Source organism: Crinia signifera, chromosome 2, assembly GCF_055691185.1.
Source record: "Crinia signifera chromosome 2, ASM5569118v1, whole genome shotgun sequence".
NCBI lineage: Eukaryota > Metazoa > Chordata > Amphibia > Anura > Myobatrachidae > Crinia > Crinia signifera.
In genome coordinates this window covers 214158183-214176015 of record NC_139218.1, presented here as the reverse complement: position 1 = coordinate 214176015, position 17833 = coordinate 214158183, and the positions used below count along the sequence as shown (strand labels likewise).

Sequence of the window (17833 nt, the reverse complement as noted above, 5' to 3'; positions counted from 1 at the left end):
ACCTAGAACTTCTGGTCCTTGCCAAAGCTTTTTGGCTGCACCCTCAATCTGTCATGCAACATTGCAGGTAGTATAAATGCTGATCCATTATGCTTTATCAAGTTTGCTATGCCTCCTGGGTAACAATCTAAACCAGTGGTTCTCAACTTCCTCAAGTACCCCCAAACAAACCATACCTTCTGGATTTCTTTAATCATCACAGGTGAGTTTTGCCGTGTTCACACTGCCAGTGTGAACAACTCGGCTTTTACCTGGCATTTTAATGCAGGGGACTGCAGCACCGGACCCCGTTCTCACTGCTAATACCCCTTTCACACCGGCCACCTGGCAATTTCCCAGAATTTTTGAGTGCCGGGTCATTTTGCCGGATGCAGCCTGACCCCAATTCGCACCACCCGCAAATTACCAGGTTAAAGCTTTTCAACCCAGGTGGTGTGAAAGGGTCAACATGGGTCTTAAATCCCAGCACTCCGACCCTGGTCAAGAGCAGGATCTGAGTGTTGGGATTTAAAAACCTGTGTTGACCCTTTCACACCAAATAAATACCTGGGTTTTTCAGAAAATTCCCAGGTTGAAAAGCTTTAACCTGATAATTTGCTTCTGGTGTGAAAGGGGTAAAAGCAGGTTTGCCTACCCTCCCGAAATTGCCGTGAGGCTCCTGAAAATCGGGTCCCCCTCCAGCCTCCCCCCCCCCCCCCCCCCAAAAGGTGGGCAATCCTCCCGCATTTTTCCGGCAGCCCCTGCACCCCCCTTCAATGCTGCATAAAATGACCGGTTTTGACGGGCGGGGCTAAAATTACACGATTTGTGCCATATCGCGACATTTTAGCCCCTCCCCCAATTCATGTTGTTTTACTGCCATGGGGGCTGGGCTTCATGACGTCTGCCCGTCCCGCCCCCCTGACATGCTGCTGTCGGGTCTCCTCTCCGGGCTTCTCCCAGAAAGGAGTTGGCAAGTATGGGTAAAAGGCAAATTCATGGGCGAAGCAGTTCTACCCGATAATTTGCATTTTTAACACAGGTTTTTTTTGCAGTGGGAAAGGGTCAACCCGTCTCTGCATACCCCAGTCTCCAACCTCGGTAAAAAGCAGGGTTGGAGACCCGGGAATTTCTACACGGGTTGAAATGTTCACACAGAAAAACGCATGTTAAAAGGCAAACGGGAATTTGCCTAGCAGTGAGAATGGGGTATTTGGTTATTTTTCTGGGCCAGTAATTATTCCACCTGTTTCCACAGACAGAAATACTGAAAACATTGAACTGTTGTGATAATTGGGGGACTGGAGTTGAGAAACACTTCTCTAAACTAAAGTGAATATGTTGATTGCCCCCTGACCCCCCATGTAGGGTACTTTGAATGAGATGAATAACACTGTGTCAGTTTGCTGTACAGTATGTATTGGTTTAGGAATCAGGGGCCAAAGGTAACACATTCTGTCCATATATATAGTAATATTCATTTAAGAAGAAAAAAAAAAGAAAGCAAGAAAGGCAGCGGAGAGGAGAATAGTGGTGTGAGGGAGACAAATCACACTGGCAACCAGAGACACGAAAAAACCCTGAGAGATGGAAGTGAGTGAGGAATGGAGAAACACTGAGTTGAGGAGGAGGCTGCGAGAGGTAGAGAGAGAGGGAGAGATAGAGGGGAGAGAGAGAGAGTGGGGGGGCTGAGCTGGGATAGAGAGGGAGAGACTGGGGAAGGAGGGAGGAGGGACACAGAGGAGAGTATGCTGTGCAGAGCGGAGAGATGGAGGAGAAGATAGACTGAGCCTGGTACACTGAGAGAGGGAGGGATTCAGAGGAAGGGAGCGGGGGCAGACATACAGTCAGGGGCACATCTGCCAGTGCTGGAGTGGACATACAGGGCCTCGCTGTATCCATCACACAAAATCCGGACACTTACCTTGGGAACCTATACCAAATATTCAAGCATGACACCCGGGGACTGAGACTTGGCATCGGGCGGCAAGACCCTGGCACCTCGGGCATTGGGGAATTGGCACAGAGAAGCGGACGCTGCGTAGGCAGATTGCACGGGAATCCTAGTCCCAGACTCTATTTACCAAGCTCCATCACCGGCCAAAGGGCCCCTGGGATCGCGGTGTCTCGCAGACTTTCACCGGGAGGAGATCTACAGTACATCGTGTGGCACATACATACTGCGCTGTCACCAGCACTCACTACTGGGGAACCTCACTTCTACTGAGCCCACAGTGCAGTGCCCACACGGGCAGGAACACTAGCCACATATGTAGGGTCAACAGGATCCCTAGCCACACCTGTAGGGACACTAGCCACACAGGTCATTAGCCACGCAGCAGACAGACACTAGTCCCACACTACTTGTCCTCACTTGGGCATACAATGAGTGTGTGCACAGCACCGTGTAGCAGCAGTAGCAGCAGCACCCCTACACTGAGACTGTAATCACACTGACAGATACAGGGTATATAGCGTGTGGCAGCAGCAGCGGCAGCGAGTGCACAGTGTTATCAGCCTGCTGTACATGTCCGGGCACACAGCCAAGCATGTACTAATCATCACACAGACTAGGTGCATTCAATGATTCAAATCAAATCTAAATACTAATTATCACTTCCACCCGAGGGAAAGGGTCACACACAGGACCTGCACCCCCTGCACACTGCCCGCACACACGGGCATACATGGAACACAGAGGAGATACAGTTCAAACTGTCAAATTGCTCTGTATGGACCAATGCCAGATGAGTTTATAAAGGTACACACATTACATTCAGTAGATTGCATAGGAAAGTACAGACAGATATAGATAGATAGATAGATAGATAGATAGATAGATAGATAGATGCATTAGAGACTGCACGTAACCCAGTGCGGCCGCTCATGTGTTGGCAGGATCAGTACGATCACTACTGTATATAGCAGCAGATCACTTCTATGCGCTCGCTGTAATACACAGCATTGGCGCTATATACAGTAAGCGGGCTAAGGGCCGGCCATAGATGCCCACACACCCCGCACACACAGCGCTCCTTCCCGGGGAGAGTAGCCGCCGGCAGCCGGAGGATTCCGCAGGAATAAACTTACTCGGGAAGATGTGAGAGAGCAACAGAGGGAGATCTATCCTGGATCATGGGACATCACAGGCGTCAGGACACAGCCTCCCACCCCATCTAGTACTGCTAACAGCGACCAGGTAAGCCGCGGGGGACCTGGGTGGCATCACAGTATGTGTGTGCCGGGGAATATACTGTGAGTATAAATATATAGGCACTGCCGTATGCTGAACATGGGCGATGCTGTGCGAGGCAGTGAGAGTGCTCGCTGCTGCCATGATATCTGCAGTATATCTATATCACGGCTGAGTTCTCAGTGTGGGATGGAAACTCCTCACCCCTGCTGGACACGCTCTGGCTGCTCAGTGCTGTTTGGCCATTGATGCTCTGTACACACAGTACTCCTGCCTAGTGCTGCGGATCATGCTATGCTTGCTGGGTCATGTGTGTGTGGCTACTGCACACACAGGTGGTGTGGAATACGGACTGAGGTCTGGGGTGCTGTGCCCTGTCAGTGGTCAGTAAGGCTCAGTCATGGCTGCTATCACGTGGTCAGTGCTTTATGCTGTGCATGTCTCTGAATAATATTATTGGTTATCATAGAGTTAAAAAAAAAATCGTGACTGGTACAGTTACCCCATTTGGTATAAGTTTGCACCGACTGCTTTCAGATGTACTGGTTAGGCTATTATTACTGAAATATCTATGAAGTACTTTTACTTTTGGTGTAGTAGTAGATTGCATGCATCCATCATAGAAAACCTACAGTATCATACTTTATTCAATCAGCAATTCTGGTCCTCTTGCCACTTTCACACCATCTTTATGCCATGTGCCGAGAATGCAGATTCTGTCTGCTTGGGTACCTAACATGCAGCAGTTTTACTTTCTCTGTACATCCCACTTAAATGTCTATCTTGCATATGTTAATATATGTTTTTTGCATCTATCTATCTATCTATCTATCTATCTATCTATCTATCTATCTATCTATCTATCTATATCTATCTATCTATCTATCTGCCTAATTCTCTCTCTCTCTCTCATCTTCTTCCTTCCTAATATCTATCTATCTATCTATCTATCTATCTATCTATCTATCTATCTATCTATCTATCTATCTATCTATCTATCTATCTATCTATCCCTCTACACTGATATGCTTAGGATTAAATGATTTTCATTAGTTTTTAATGACATCGCATATTGCTTATGAGAATTATCTATATTATGGCATCTGGGAATATCATCGATGCTATCTTCCTTGTACGAGGTTTTCATTCCTGTAGATTTGTATGAAAAAAATGGTTGGTACATTTTTCTACTTTGTCTCTCCTAATGTGCAGTAGATCCTTCTGGCATAGCTAATTAATGGATGCTTTTATCTGCTCAGGGTCTTTCAACCACATAAGTAAAATGCTATGGTAGGGAGAGACATTTATTTCAACTCATGTTCTGCTAAAGAAACTTTCAGATAATTGCTGCAGACAAAGGAAACTTCATTTTTTTCTTTTCTTTTTACAATGAAGACAAAATGATTAGGTAAGGTCACAGTGGGGTAATTGTCTCACATTGCATGCTTTTAATGCAAAGTTTAAGGTACTGTAATGACAAAAGAGCCACAGTATTTTAGTAAAAGTTATGGCTTAAATATGCAGAAAAATGCTCAGAATTCCCCATGTTATTGATTAAGAAGCACTGAACATTTCATTAGTTAAGGGGGATATACTGGTTTAGAAAATTGTCTATTACATTGTATGATAGGAAGCTTAGGAAGACAACAGAAAATTGGGCCTGGTTCTGATGTGGACGGCTGTCAAATACCTCACAAGTAAAAGACAAATACTGTAGGAGGGGTCTGTAGGAATTAGATGCTTCCTGCCAGCATTAGCCAATCAAGTGCTGCGTTCAAAGATACAGCATCGGATCACTACTGCACCCCCGTTTTGTGGAACAGTCCCAGTTGCCCCCCTCCAAACACTGCAACATGTACTCATGGGAGGATGCCTGCCAGTGATCACGCATCATCTGTCCTTCCTGTACAGACCTACAAACAGTGGGGATTATTATGTAAACCACTGAGTTTATATAATAATCTAAATAAGGCCCATGATCAGGTGTCTGATTTTGGTTTATGATTTCAATCTGATGCAGGTGAATTGTTCCACAGATGTATTTTCTCGTTGACTATGGGCCACATTTACTAACAAACCTTATATCAGCAGTATATTTAGGTTAGTATTGCAGTGAAACTAGCAAATATGCTGTTGGTATTTAACATTACTTGTCTTTCTGGTGAGGTACAGCATCATGTCCCTCTTTGGTGGCATCATCTATGTTGTTGGTAGCCTACCACTGCTAGTGACAGGCTGCTGTGTTATGCTCATGTGTGACAGCTGGTGTGCATGCATGTATCACAATTTCACCTGGTTGGAACCTGACAGTGTCTGGAAGGCTTTGCTGAAAAGAGAAAGGCTGTGTCAAAAATGGAGACCATATCTCTCTTGCTATCTATAGATGGTGTAAGCTATACAGGGACAACAGTGGTAAACTATTGTAGCTTACACACAGAGCGATTTCAGTGCATTTTCTAAGTGATCTCACTAGATTGCTTAGAAAAGGCCCCTACATTGCTCCGTGTTAACACTGGCCCTGACAGATCGCTTAGCACACATTGCTGGCACATCGTTGTGCAGCGCTGTGTACTGAGTGATCTTGCTGGGCAACCGAACCGCTTAGATTGCTCAGCAAAATCTCCCTGTGTGTAAGCCCCTTAAAGGTACATACTATACAAATTAGGTGTTTTTATCCCAACGTGTATGCACATCGATGATTGCTGAAATCACTGGGCTGAAAATCGCTCAGTGCAAACACACTAAGCGATTTCCACCCTGCCCAGTGATTTTCATCGCAGTGAACGGCTTTCCAAAGCTTAACACTATGGAGTTTGCAGGTAAAACCAGCAGGCGAACGGCAGCCACTGGCGATGATGGAGGAGCACACATCAGCGCGCACATCTTATCGTCTGCCTATACACCCTGGGCGGCTTTTGAGTAGAAAGCAGCTCAAGCTCGCCACCAAGTCTGCCTATCAAAAAATCAATGATGTCAGTGACGATCCTTGTTGTACTTAATGCAGGTGGTTGCTGTGGAATCTCTACGACCTCACCTCCATACTTTCTCTTGAGGCATATTTCCTTATTTTGCCCTCTCTTCCTGTACTCTGTTGTGGGTAGCAAAGGGGAGGGTGCTGGGGGCCTCCAGAGAAAGCAGGGGTCTTGCCCACCTACTTGGGGGGGCTGGGAGGACCACTCAATTTTGGGAGGGTCCCTGCCATTCCAGAATGTTAGGCAAGTATGAATTAAGGGGTTGGAAAATGGTTATTGGTGGCAATATGGGGGCAGCAGGTTGAAGTTTTGCCTAGGGTGCTGAGAAGCCTTACACCGGCCCTGTGTATGGGCCTTAAGTCTACAACTATTTGCTAAGTACTGAAAAAGGAGGACATTTGGAGAGTCTGAAAGGGTGCCCAGCGTGTATGCACAGCGATGAAGGGGAAAATCGCTGGGATGAAAATCACTCAGCACATACACTGAGCAATTTTCTCCCGTCCAATTGATTTTCGCGGTAGTGGACAGCTTTCCATAGCAGGACGCTATGGAAAGCCTTCCATCCCATCATTCATCTGCTGGCAATGACGCAGGAGTTCACATCAGCACTCACCGCTCATTGCCAGGCTGTACACACTGGGTGGCTTTTCAGCTGAAAGCAGCTCAAACGGTAAAAGTGAGCTGCTTTCATCTCAAAATCTCCCAGTGTGTATGGTCCTTAAGAATGCTTAAAACATTTTTACCTTAAATCCCTACTCTGAGAAAGCCATGGGAGTAATGTTTCCTCAGTTCTATTAAATGACTGACCAGGAATACCAACCCGTTACCAGAATGTCATGAAAATGTCAGCTATTGATGGGACCTTACCAGGGAAGCAGCAGAGGACGTAGAAAAACAAGTCTATAGTGAAGGTCCTTGGGTACTTGTTTCCTAGCACGGCGCCAATCGCATGGCATTGCATACCGTTATGAATGATGTGCGATGCGATCTCCATGTTAAATGCACAGTAGTGCTTGTACAATGAAATATCACATAGGATCACATGCCAGCAAATGAGAGGCGATGCGATGCAATATTTCATTGTACAAGCACCCATGCCATGTGATGGTTGCTTAGAATGAGATGTAACCCCCAGTATCCACGCCATCCCATGTCGGCGTGGAGTTGATTCTAGATAGTGTGGCGAGCCCCGCGAGGGGGCGCGGAATGCATGTAACTTAATCCGTGTCCGCTCACCACGCTTTGGGCTTGTATTACGCGTCCCCTCACGGGGCTTGCTGCGCTCGCCACGCGTCGGGCTCGGTGGATCGCTGCGCTCGCCACACTATCTAAAGTCAACTGCCCTCCGAGGTGGATAGTGGGGGGTATGAAAAAATCGGAGGACGCGTACCGCGGCCGCTCGCCACGATACGGGTTGGCGTTGATAGTGCGGGTGGCGTTGAAACTGGGGGGTGACACTAAATGATGGAATCAGATTGCAAGCACCCATCTGTGTGCTTGTACAATTAAAAATCTAATCGCATCGCATGCCGCAATATTGCGTGCAATGCGATGAGTTGTGGAATCGTGGGCGCTGGTCTAGGAAACAAGTACCGGTCCTTGGGAGGTAGAGAGTAGATACTGTATATAATGTCCAAGTGCTGTTAATAAAAGTATAAACTAGAAGTTATTATGTCATCAGTTATAATGAATGAGTTCTGAGGTCACCACTTCAGTGATCATTAGGAAAATGTATATTACAATGAATAATACACCCTTGTGGAAAATGATTACAGATACCAAAGTCACATATGCGATCTATTACATTTCTATATGCACCTGGCCTGCAGTTTTGTACTAGTATAAAACCCCTTTTATGCCCTCTATTTTGCTTATAATTTACAGTAGCACATTTTGTTGTAAATGTAATATTCTTGAGTTTTTAGATGAGGTGCCATAGAAGTTTATGATACAAACCACAAAAAAATAAGCAAGGTAATATAGACATAATATCCACCTAATGGTCACAAAGACACGTAGATACCTTGATGCGTTCAGTGAAAGAAATGTGTGTTGACAACTCCGGCTGCAGAATGGATGGGACAACACAACTATTCTCAGAAATGTTATGGTGAGATATATTTTAGTGGAATCCGTTATGCCTAGGCTGAAAATGAATTATTTTATACATAAATAGTCCCCAGTGAGTAAGTAATTTGGTCATAGTTTACACTTACAGGTCCCTTGTATTATTGTTTATTTGCTACTGTACTCATGGCAAAGCTATCATTTCAAAACCTGCTCATATTCTAATTTTATCTGTACATCCTTAACATCTCTAATGGAGCAAATGGTCATTTGTTGCAGTTAATGTCCTTCCGCTGAATTCAGAAGCGAACGTTGTTTCTGTTGTAATTATGTTTATGCTTTCTGTAAATATTACAGGCCAATTAAGCACTGGTTTCATTCATCTTAATTTCTTTAAAACACCTATAAACTTCTTTGAAAAGAGCCTACCTATCTGTTTGTAGTTGGTGCATTTAGTAACATAAGCCTGTGTTCCTTTTCTCAACCTCCCCCAGTGTGCTGAAATCCATGGCATTCAGTAATGCTGAGACTGCTTTGGGAGCTGCTAGAGTTCAGGTCAGGCTGATGAATGCCCATGGAAAACGTCTGCAACAGCATGGCGCTGGGATTTTTATAGCTGTTTTTCACGGGACCATTGGAATGAAAGTGGAAATCAGTATGATGATAGTTCTGTTCTATGAAAAGTAAGCATATTCTATAGTACATAAAGATGTTCAAAGGCAGTTTAACAGAGGATAAAACAGTTGAACGCAAATAAAAGTGCACAAAGAGTTTTTGGTCTTGCTGTGGGGGAAGCATCATACATTGCATTTTGAATGTGATGCATCCTGCCATTTATCGCATGCATAGTAGCATTTAGAAACACCGTAGGAATGTATTATTACGACCAAAACCGGAAAGCACAGACCTTTTAATAAGAGATGCCCTTTTGTGTGCGGAGTCTTCGTAGTTTATGACCAGGGAGTCCTTCATCGCTGTCGGACAGCATGTGTTCGAGCTGTGTGGGAACACTGGGGGGGACTCCTATGAGATCTCGGTAACTTTGCTAAAAGAAAAGTGTAGATGTTCATTAGGTTTGGCTCATTTGTTTCAGTTTCAAGAGCTTGATGCATGTGGGCAAGGCAGGACTTTCCATCCTCCTGTGACTCGCATAACGCTAGTGTGAGCAGTGACCACATCCCATTTTTGTGCACATGCGCACCTGAGGCTTGTGCAGGCACAGTATAATGCCTGGGCTGTCAGACAGAAATGTGGTCAAACCTCTGAAAACAGCATTTTTGGCGTTTGACTACATTTATAGGGATAGTTCATCCCTCCCCATGAGTCTTGATCGAAACAGTCCCCAAGCTGCTTCTTTTCATACAAACCACTCTGTATTATGTTTCATATACATTTCTATTTGGGGTCATTGGGTTTTTACTGATTTTGGTTCTTAGCAAGGTTGTTTTAACAAACAGGCAATAGATCATTTTCTTATTAGAGTCCACCAAGGCAGATGTACAATCACCTATCTACCTACTATTTGAGCTTGCATGGGAAAAGTCTCTAAAAAAGCTTCTACCTCACTCTGGTGCGTCAGGAAAATACAAGTCCTCTACTTATCTTTGGTGACTCATATGGCATTGTTATCGGCCAAAGCCAGGGGAAATGCCTGTAGTTTTGAAAACGTTTAAAATATGAAGTTATTATATATGAATTTTCCTGTGAAAAATGAGTGTCCTATAGCTTTGCTGCAAGGTATACAATGTCATAAGTCAGCATGGTTTGAGGAGGTAAATCACAGGTGCCCAATATTCTCTTATTTGCACTATAATTTCTAGCACTGCATAAGCACTTCCTCATCAGTTAGCACATCAGTACGGATGATGTACAGTCTTATACACTGAGTATGTTGGTAAAAAGAAAAGTTTGAATACTTATTACAAAGATCAAGAACCGGACCCTGAGTAGGATGGTAAAAGTTGGATTGATGAGCTTATTAATATCCTGATTCTCACATATGCTCCACTAAGCATCCTGAAACTTGTAAACCTATAAAAGGCAGTATTATTAAAGAGGATGAACCACCCTGGATAAAAAAAAAATGTAACTATATAATCTACATCGAACTGGACAAGAGACTCTTCAAAAATGTAATTCCAGGGGGTGTTCCACACTGAACAGGCCAGCATGTGATTGGATGTTAGCAGAATAATACTTTGTGATCAGATCATATTCATTCATGTATTGCCAAGAATACCCACAAGTGCTTCCCTGCATGATTACCGTAAAATGCTGCAATCAGCTCTTTTCTTCTCAAAGTGGTCCAATGCCTTTAATTGGCCATTTTATTGGTAGTAAAAATGCTGTTGAATGAATTGCTAGTGTAACACTTCCCCAGACAATACCTCCTTAGACTGCTGCAGCTCCTGAGTTTATGAATGCCAAACCTTGGGATACTTTGTTTTCATAAAATTGCTATTGTCTTGCATGTATATAATGCATATGTGTCCGTTTTGTTTTATGCTGACAGTCAATGTCTATAAAGAACAAATAAGTCCAATGTACTCTTTGTGCTATTACGCTAGTAGCTATAATACTTAGTGCAAGAGTTAAATTTTATGATGGGTATATAGGGGTCAAGCCAGGAAGCTTAAGTTTCAGGGCCCCTAAGTGCGGTACTTTCTCGCTGATATGGCTATTTAGCACTTAATTAGATTGATCAGTAAGGGGGGGGGGCACTTAACTGCTAGTAGTAGGGTAGCTAAGGAAGCTTACGTTTCAGGGCCCCCAATCCTGGATAGACAAAATGATAATTAGTACAGCGGTAGTACAGCATAGCTGCTATTACAGCTTGAATGCGCTTTGCTTAGTACCACATGAGCGGTTGGGAGTTGTAGTGTAGCTCTCTGTGTGTTGTCAGGTGTTTATTGAAGAGAGGAGATAAAGAGAGTTCTATGAGGTGAATAATGAAGTGGGGTGATTATTGAAAGTGTGCTGTTGTTGAATTGATCACTGGGGGGTTGCTGTTACATGATTATTGAAGGGGGGGGGGGGGGGTGCTGTGAGAGGTAGATATTTGAACCATAGTGGATGTTGCCCAATTGTTGCTGGTTGTGAAGGGGCCCCCATAACAGTTCAATTTTCAGGGTCCCAAAAATGTATGTTCGCCACTGGGTAAAAGATAGTGCAAGACTCCAGATGAGCTGCTGTAGGTATACTCCTATTCCCTGATATATACAGGAACATCAGTCCCTGCCCCAGCTTACAAACTACAGTATAGGCCCTATGACATGTACACACACATACTGTATATACACTAGAGATCATTTTTATTCAAAACCAGTTAACCTACTGTACCTGCATGATTTTTGATGAAATGTGAATGGCACAGTCCTTAGTGTATGGGTAAAATAATAAATCAAATGTATTATAGGTGTCTAGATAGCCATTTAGTCTTTGAAAGTATAGGTCTAGTACATATTTGTGGCCGCTGCGCTCTACTCTAGAAGACATAAGGTGGTGTACTCCCCACTAGAAACTATGAAGTCCAATAAAATGGCAATGGGTGTAATAGGCAACCAGTGTTGTTCCCACTCTAAAATGTGTGGAGAGTGGTGTATCAATAATAGGTGCAGTGCATGCACACAGGCCCCAGGGGGGCCCACGACACACACCATGCACCCATCTTTTCAATACTTACAGTACCTCTCCAGAGTCCCAGGCCAGCAACAGTAGCACTGCACAAATCACCAGGAAAATTGTATAGTGTCCACTTTCCCAGCATTTTGCACATTTACAATATGGGCCCTGCGCCATTTTTCTGGAGTCTTGCACATGAGTCTACTAGTGCCCCTGATCTACTGGTCTGTGGAGACCCGTGAGATGTCTCTGCCTAGAACATGCCCCTGAGTATGCATACATTTTGGCGTGAGTAGATCTGTAGCAGATGATTGTCAGCAAACTAATAAACCGCAAGCCACTGCTGTCCATTAATGCTGAGCCATTGCAGTGCACAGCAGAGGCTTGTGGTGTATTTGTTTGTGGCCAAACATTTATTATTGCAATTGCAATTATTTGGTACAGATCTACACACTCCAAACTGCATGCATAGAAACAAATTGACACATTTATGCATATATCTGATGATTCTGGTCAGATGCATTTTGTCCAGTGGCGTAACTACTGTAAGGCAGCCCCAGCAGCCGCTTGGGGGAACAAGCAGCAGCAGGGTCTGTGTGGGCACCGGCACCCGCTCGACACACTGATATGCTGCTACCTGCCACTGCCCACTGACAGGACTGGAAGCGAGCCAGCCGCAGCGCGGGTGGGCCGATGGCAGAGGTGACAAATTCCCCCACTGATTCAATTTACTGTACACAGAGCCGGCTATTGGCTACTGTGTACAGGATGCTGGGGCGGTCTGGGATGCGTTGGAGCCAAGGGAAGCAGCAGTGTCTGCTGGTCTCTCTTCCTCTCTCCTGCTTCAGCTTCTCCGTTATGCATGTGATGTCATCACATCACACGCTGGGGAAACATGCTGGAGAGGAGCCTGGAGGGGGTGGGGTACGCCACTAACTTTTTGGCAGGGGGGAGCAAAATTTATAGCTCCGCCACTGATTTTGTCTGGATATCTCTTTGCTCCATGTAAGAGGTCCATGTGGTGGGCATGTAGCTATACTGTATATACCTGCTATTCTGAGTTGCCATGCCATGTACTGATGAAGTATACAGGTATTAAGCTGCCCATACACGGCCCGATACGGGCCGCGTTGTGCATGCAATGCGATGCAATGTGATGAGAACTAAGTACAAAAAGTAAGTGCAACTTTTTGTACTGTGCGATGAGGTGCCGCTGGAGCGCGCACCTCAAAGCAAGGAACGCACAGCCCGGCATCGGGCCGTGTTTGGGCAGCTTTAGGTTTTATTAGCCTTAGAACCATATTTTATTACCTTAGCATATAACCAAATCTTAATCAAACCTACAGTATTAGGTGGATTCTATCTATTTTTACACTTGGCATGCATGTATTACCTTTGACTCTCTGTAAATACCGTTTGTTTCATCATTGTCTCCTATTGTAAAGCACAATGCAATGTGCTGCGCTATATAAGAAACTGTGAATGAATACATAACAAATAAATGTATTATTAATTCATGATATACTGATAAATATTCTTATGTTATTGAATTTTACTGGGCTCTTGTATAATCATTTCAACTTAATGGAAAGTAGTGATCTTTCTATGCACTGGTAGTTTTCTCTCGTGTTCCTACAGTAAATGCTGTTTCCTCTTTTCATTGTGTGTTTAGCATCTTTTGGTTATATTACTTTATTATTGTGTACAGTTGAGTAGAGGGAACAAAGTGGTGATGTTTCTGTGCTCGTCTGGCTATCTGCATATTATCACAATAAATGGGCGTTTACTATGAAATTACAGCATATATGGTTAAGAGATTTCGATTTTTAGATATGTTTTTGGTTTGCTTACCAATACATCAAAACATTAACATTGGCTGAATCGGAACTCTCGCCCAAAAAGGAGGAATGTTGTTACTACAAGCCACGCACCATTTTCACTATATCTAATGAGAGCCACGAGGGACAGGGAGTCTTCCAACTGCCCCACCACCACCACCACCATTGGATTTTGCTGCCCACTGGTGGGACACCCGGACAGTCCCAAAAAAGACTGTACCTCGAAAATCAGGACAGTTGAGAGGCATGGCTCACCTTCCAGTTCTGTCCTAAGCCTTTTTCATTTAGTACTTGCCTACTGTCCTGGAACATTCAAATATTCCCTCCTGGACTCCTGAGAGTATGCCCAAGAAATGCTTCATGATGCGAGTTGCAGGGAACAAGATCAGGGCAGCCGACAGGGGGGTGCCGTGGGTACAGCTGTCCTGGACCCTGCCCGCTGGAGGGGCCTGGGCAGCTGCCCACAGTGGCACGGCACCACCACCCCTGCACCGGCACAACGCCTCCCCCACCCGGCAGCCCCCCAGCCAGGCACACACAATACACAGTGCAGAGTGCTGAGCTTAGGATACAGAGGGGCTCGGCGCTCTGCAGGCTGCACTGTGAAGTGTGCGCTCCCGACCGTCCATGAAGGAGGGAGATGCCGCGCTGCTGCTGGTAAGTAATGGTAATGGGGGGTAGGGGGAGGTGGGGTGCGTGCATGCATTTGCCGCTGGGGGCCTGGACTGAAGGTCAGTCCCAGGCCCCAACATTTCTAGTGGCGGCCCTGAACAAGATTTTCTAGGTCATACAAGAATATGACTGTTTGGCAGTTAGTCAGAAAATTAATATGGGTGGTCCATTTAAATAAAGATTAATGCTCGAAATAGTCTAAATGGATGTGTGACGTCTCTAAGGATGTCATTAGATCCTAGTAAATTGGCAGGCTAAAAAAAGGCTTAGCCCACAAAATGGCAAAGCACACAATTTATTTTCACAATGTTAATGTTCCATAGCTGAGTGTACACATCTACCTGTGATTTAATGTTGTAAGCAACCAAGTGGCAGCTCAAGAGGTGTAATTTGTGCGTTAAACCCCAGAGGGTGTCTTTTATTGTATACATTGGCTTTATGCAGAGGGTCAACATCTTTAGTGAAATTTGGCGGTGCTACTGATTAGCCTAAGTGGATTCTCCTGTAAGAGGTGTATTCAGTGCAGCCAGCGAGGGGGTTTTTATGGTGAGGACAGCTTGTTTTTAGCGAGGATCACCGAAAACGAGCCATCCTCGCTATTTAACCCCCTCGCCGGCCACTCACCCTATTCTATGTTCCGGGGAAATCCTGGATCAGCTGAAAGATGAGGTTCGCGGCAAATGCAGATAACCCAATGCATAATCGAAGTTTTGAAGGCAGCACATGCCGTTTCCACCTCGCTTTTTAGAAATAGTGAGGTGGAAAAGGCGAGTGCAGGGGGTCAGTTGAATACTGAGGATGAGCTATGTCACAGAGCAATAGGCACTGCTCGCCGTCATAGCTCGCTGATCGCATTGAATATACCCCAAAATATCTAAAAGAAGCATACTTTAACATTTTGCAAAGCCTGTTGTGTCACAGGATGTGTTCTTATCTTTAAGGGTAATAAGTACATGCCTCAGGTTTACACCAGTGGAAAACACTGGTATAAATGGCAGGTTTATACCAGAGCATGTAATTGACAATCACTTGAATAATACACATGTGCAATGGCATCTGTATGTCTTCCAACCAGCGGGGACTAGGCAAAGCATGGAAAGCTTCACTAAAGACTGAAAGGCTTTGCTGATTCTAGATCACCAGCATTAGGACCATACAACTGACACCGTCTATAGATGGATAAAGGTGTCTTAAGAAACAGTGGTAATCTACAAGCGCTAAAGAGGTTGTGACTCATTCCTAAATGGAGCCGCAAATGATAAACTGCTTTCATGCGGTGGTGACACTGATAATACTGGTAGTAGGGATAAGATGCACTCTGAGCTAATCAGAAGTATTGGCCAATCATCAGTACATATTTTGAATAAGTGTTTGAGCATTTGCAACTGTTCCGCCCCCTAACAGGCACATTTTCACATTTCTAAGTATAAGTAGGCATAAGTGCAAAATGTGTCTGATTCTACATAGTCATACTGTAGATGTGTAATGAGTTTATGTGCAGTACAAAAAAGCACATTCTACACCAATAAAATGAGCTTACGCCCAACTCTACAGGGCTGTGAAATCAGCTCTTTAAACCAGATTTGTCTAATTGGATAGGCTGTGGCTGTAGTGAGCTATTTGAACTTCTGGGCTAAAATATTCACTTGAAACCAAGAGCTGTCTGACAACATTGGAACATTTTGTTTAGACTGCACCTCTGTGCGCATGGCAAATAGATACTGAAGCAAAAACTGAACAGAGATGGAAGTAAATCTGATGTACTTTGCATATTAAAGTAGGATAGCGGCAGAGGCGATAAATAATTGTTTTCACTCTATTAATATTATTATTAAAACATTACTTGTTATTTGCTTTTTCCCACTTTTTAATGAAGCAGAATTAATGAAGCTAAAATCGGTTAGAAAATCTTTCTTTTCAGTCCATGATGATAAACAGGACCCCATTTCTTGTGGAGAAAAAACTTACCATACCAATATGGCCAATGTTGACAGCTTACCCTTCAGAAAAGAAGCAGAAGAGATTTTGACTCGTGCGTAAAACCAGACAATGTAGCACTATGGGATCTTTTTATTTCGCAATTTCATTACCTATTTTTATTTCACCAAATCGCTCATCAGTAGAAATGTAGTTATCGCTGCAGTTTGGGTGATACGCAGCTGCCTGGTGAGAAGTAACTCTTTTATTTAGGAGTTCATGTAGAGTTAGAAGTCATGATGAACCTGGATTGACCTGGAGGCTCTCAAAAATTGTGTGGCCCTTTTTGCGCTCAGAAGAGCAACACCCCCCCCCCCCCCACACACACATACACACACACACACACACACACACAACCCCTTCATAAAGGGCCAATGATGCAATTTGCATTGAATTACATCACTATGGCCCCACCACATATCCTACAATGCAGGCTGTTAATCTCTGAATTGTGTAGCAGAAGTGGGGCCACAATAATACAGTTTCACAGATATGCCCCTGCTCCACCTCTTCACTTCATTGTGCAAAAATGCCGCACCAGGCCACCCTGCAATGGCGACCAGCATAAAAGTCAGTAGAAAATGGAAGCTCTGCTTTTTGCTTCTATTTTCACTTATTTAGAATATACATATTTTTCCAAAATTTCTAATAAAGCATTGTTTTATTTTGGTTCAATCAGTGTACATTAGACTTCCCAATACAGTTTAATCCTTTTATTGCCAACATCTCGGTGAGAGATGTGCAAAATATACACCAAAAATGCTGAAATCTGTGAGAGATGTGCAAAATAGTTGCTAAAAATGCAGACATCACTGTTTTAATTCAAATTTAAAAAAATGTGCTGCAGGAGAATACAAAAATAACCCATACAAATGAATAGACAGCCACTGATTGGCTGAGAGAGCTCAGGGGACCCCTGCAATTGCCCCAAAGCACCACCGGGTGCCGTGGCACACAGGGGGTTATTCTGGTTGGTGTGGCTGGACCCTGTTCGCACGGTCCGGAGGTTTTTTTATTCTGCGCATGCGTATCATTCGCTATGCGCATGTGTGGCGTCAGAAAACCGCTGATGAATGGACTGTCCCGAGCGAAAAATCCTATCCGCAATCACACGGTGACAGTGGGCGTGATGTTGGCGTTTTTAGGGGAGAGGCTAGAAAACTGGGCAAAACTGGGCGTATACCTGGGCGTACACGGGGGTGTGCACTCAAACTGCTCGGAGGGACAACCGCCTCACTCGGTGAGCGCAACATGCATTTTGGGCCAAAAACAGTCGGACGCCAAAGAGTGTTCAATACCACTCTTAGGGCAGTATTCAATGAGAATTTTGACGATGTGCAGCGAATCCTGTTTAGGATTCGCTGCACATTCGCCTCTGCCCGCCGCGTTCCGGAGCATCGCCGGCTCCAGTATTCAACGAGTCAGGGGCTCACTGCCCCTGACCGGCGAATTTTAACTCCTGCGGCGATGCCGCAGGGAGCCTGAGGACGGCGGCAGGCAGGGAGATGGAAGTT

At 44.6% G+C, this 17833-nt stretch overlaps 1 protein-coding gene across 1 annotated transcript in view; it reads left to right on the top strand.

Moving 5' to 3' along the window:
- The first annotated feature begins 1697 nt into the window (after positions 1-1697).
- Positions 1698-17833, top strand: part of ADGRB2 (adhesion G protein-coupled receptor B2) — a 469428-nt gene continuing 453292 nt past the window's right edge. The window contains exon 1 of the mRNA XM_083173693.1: positions 1698-3178. The gene's annotated coding sequence lies outside the window, so the exon portion shown is untranslated. The remainder of the gene's footprint in view (positions 3179-17833) is intronic.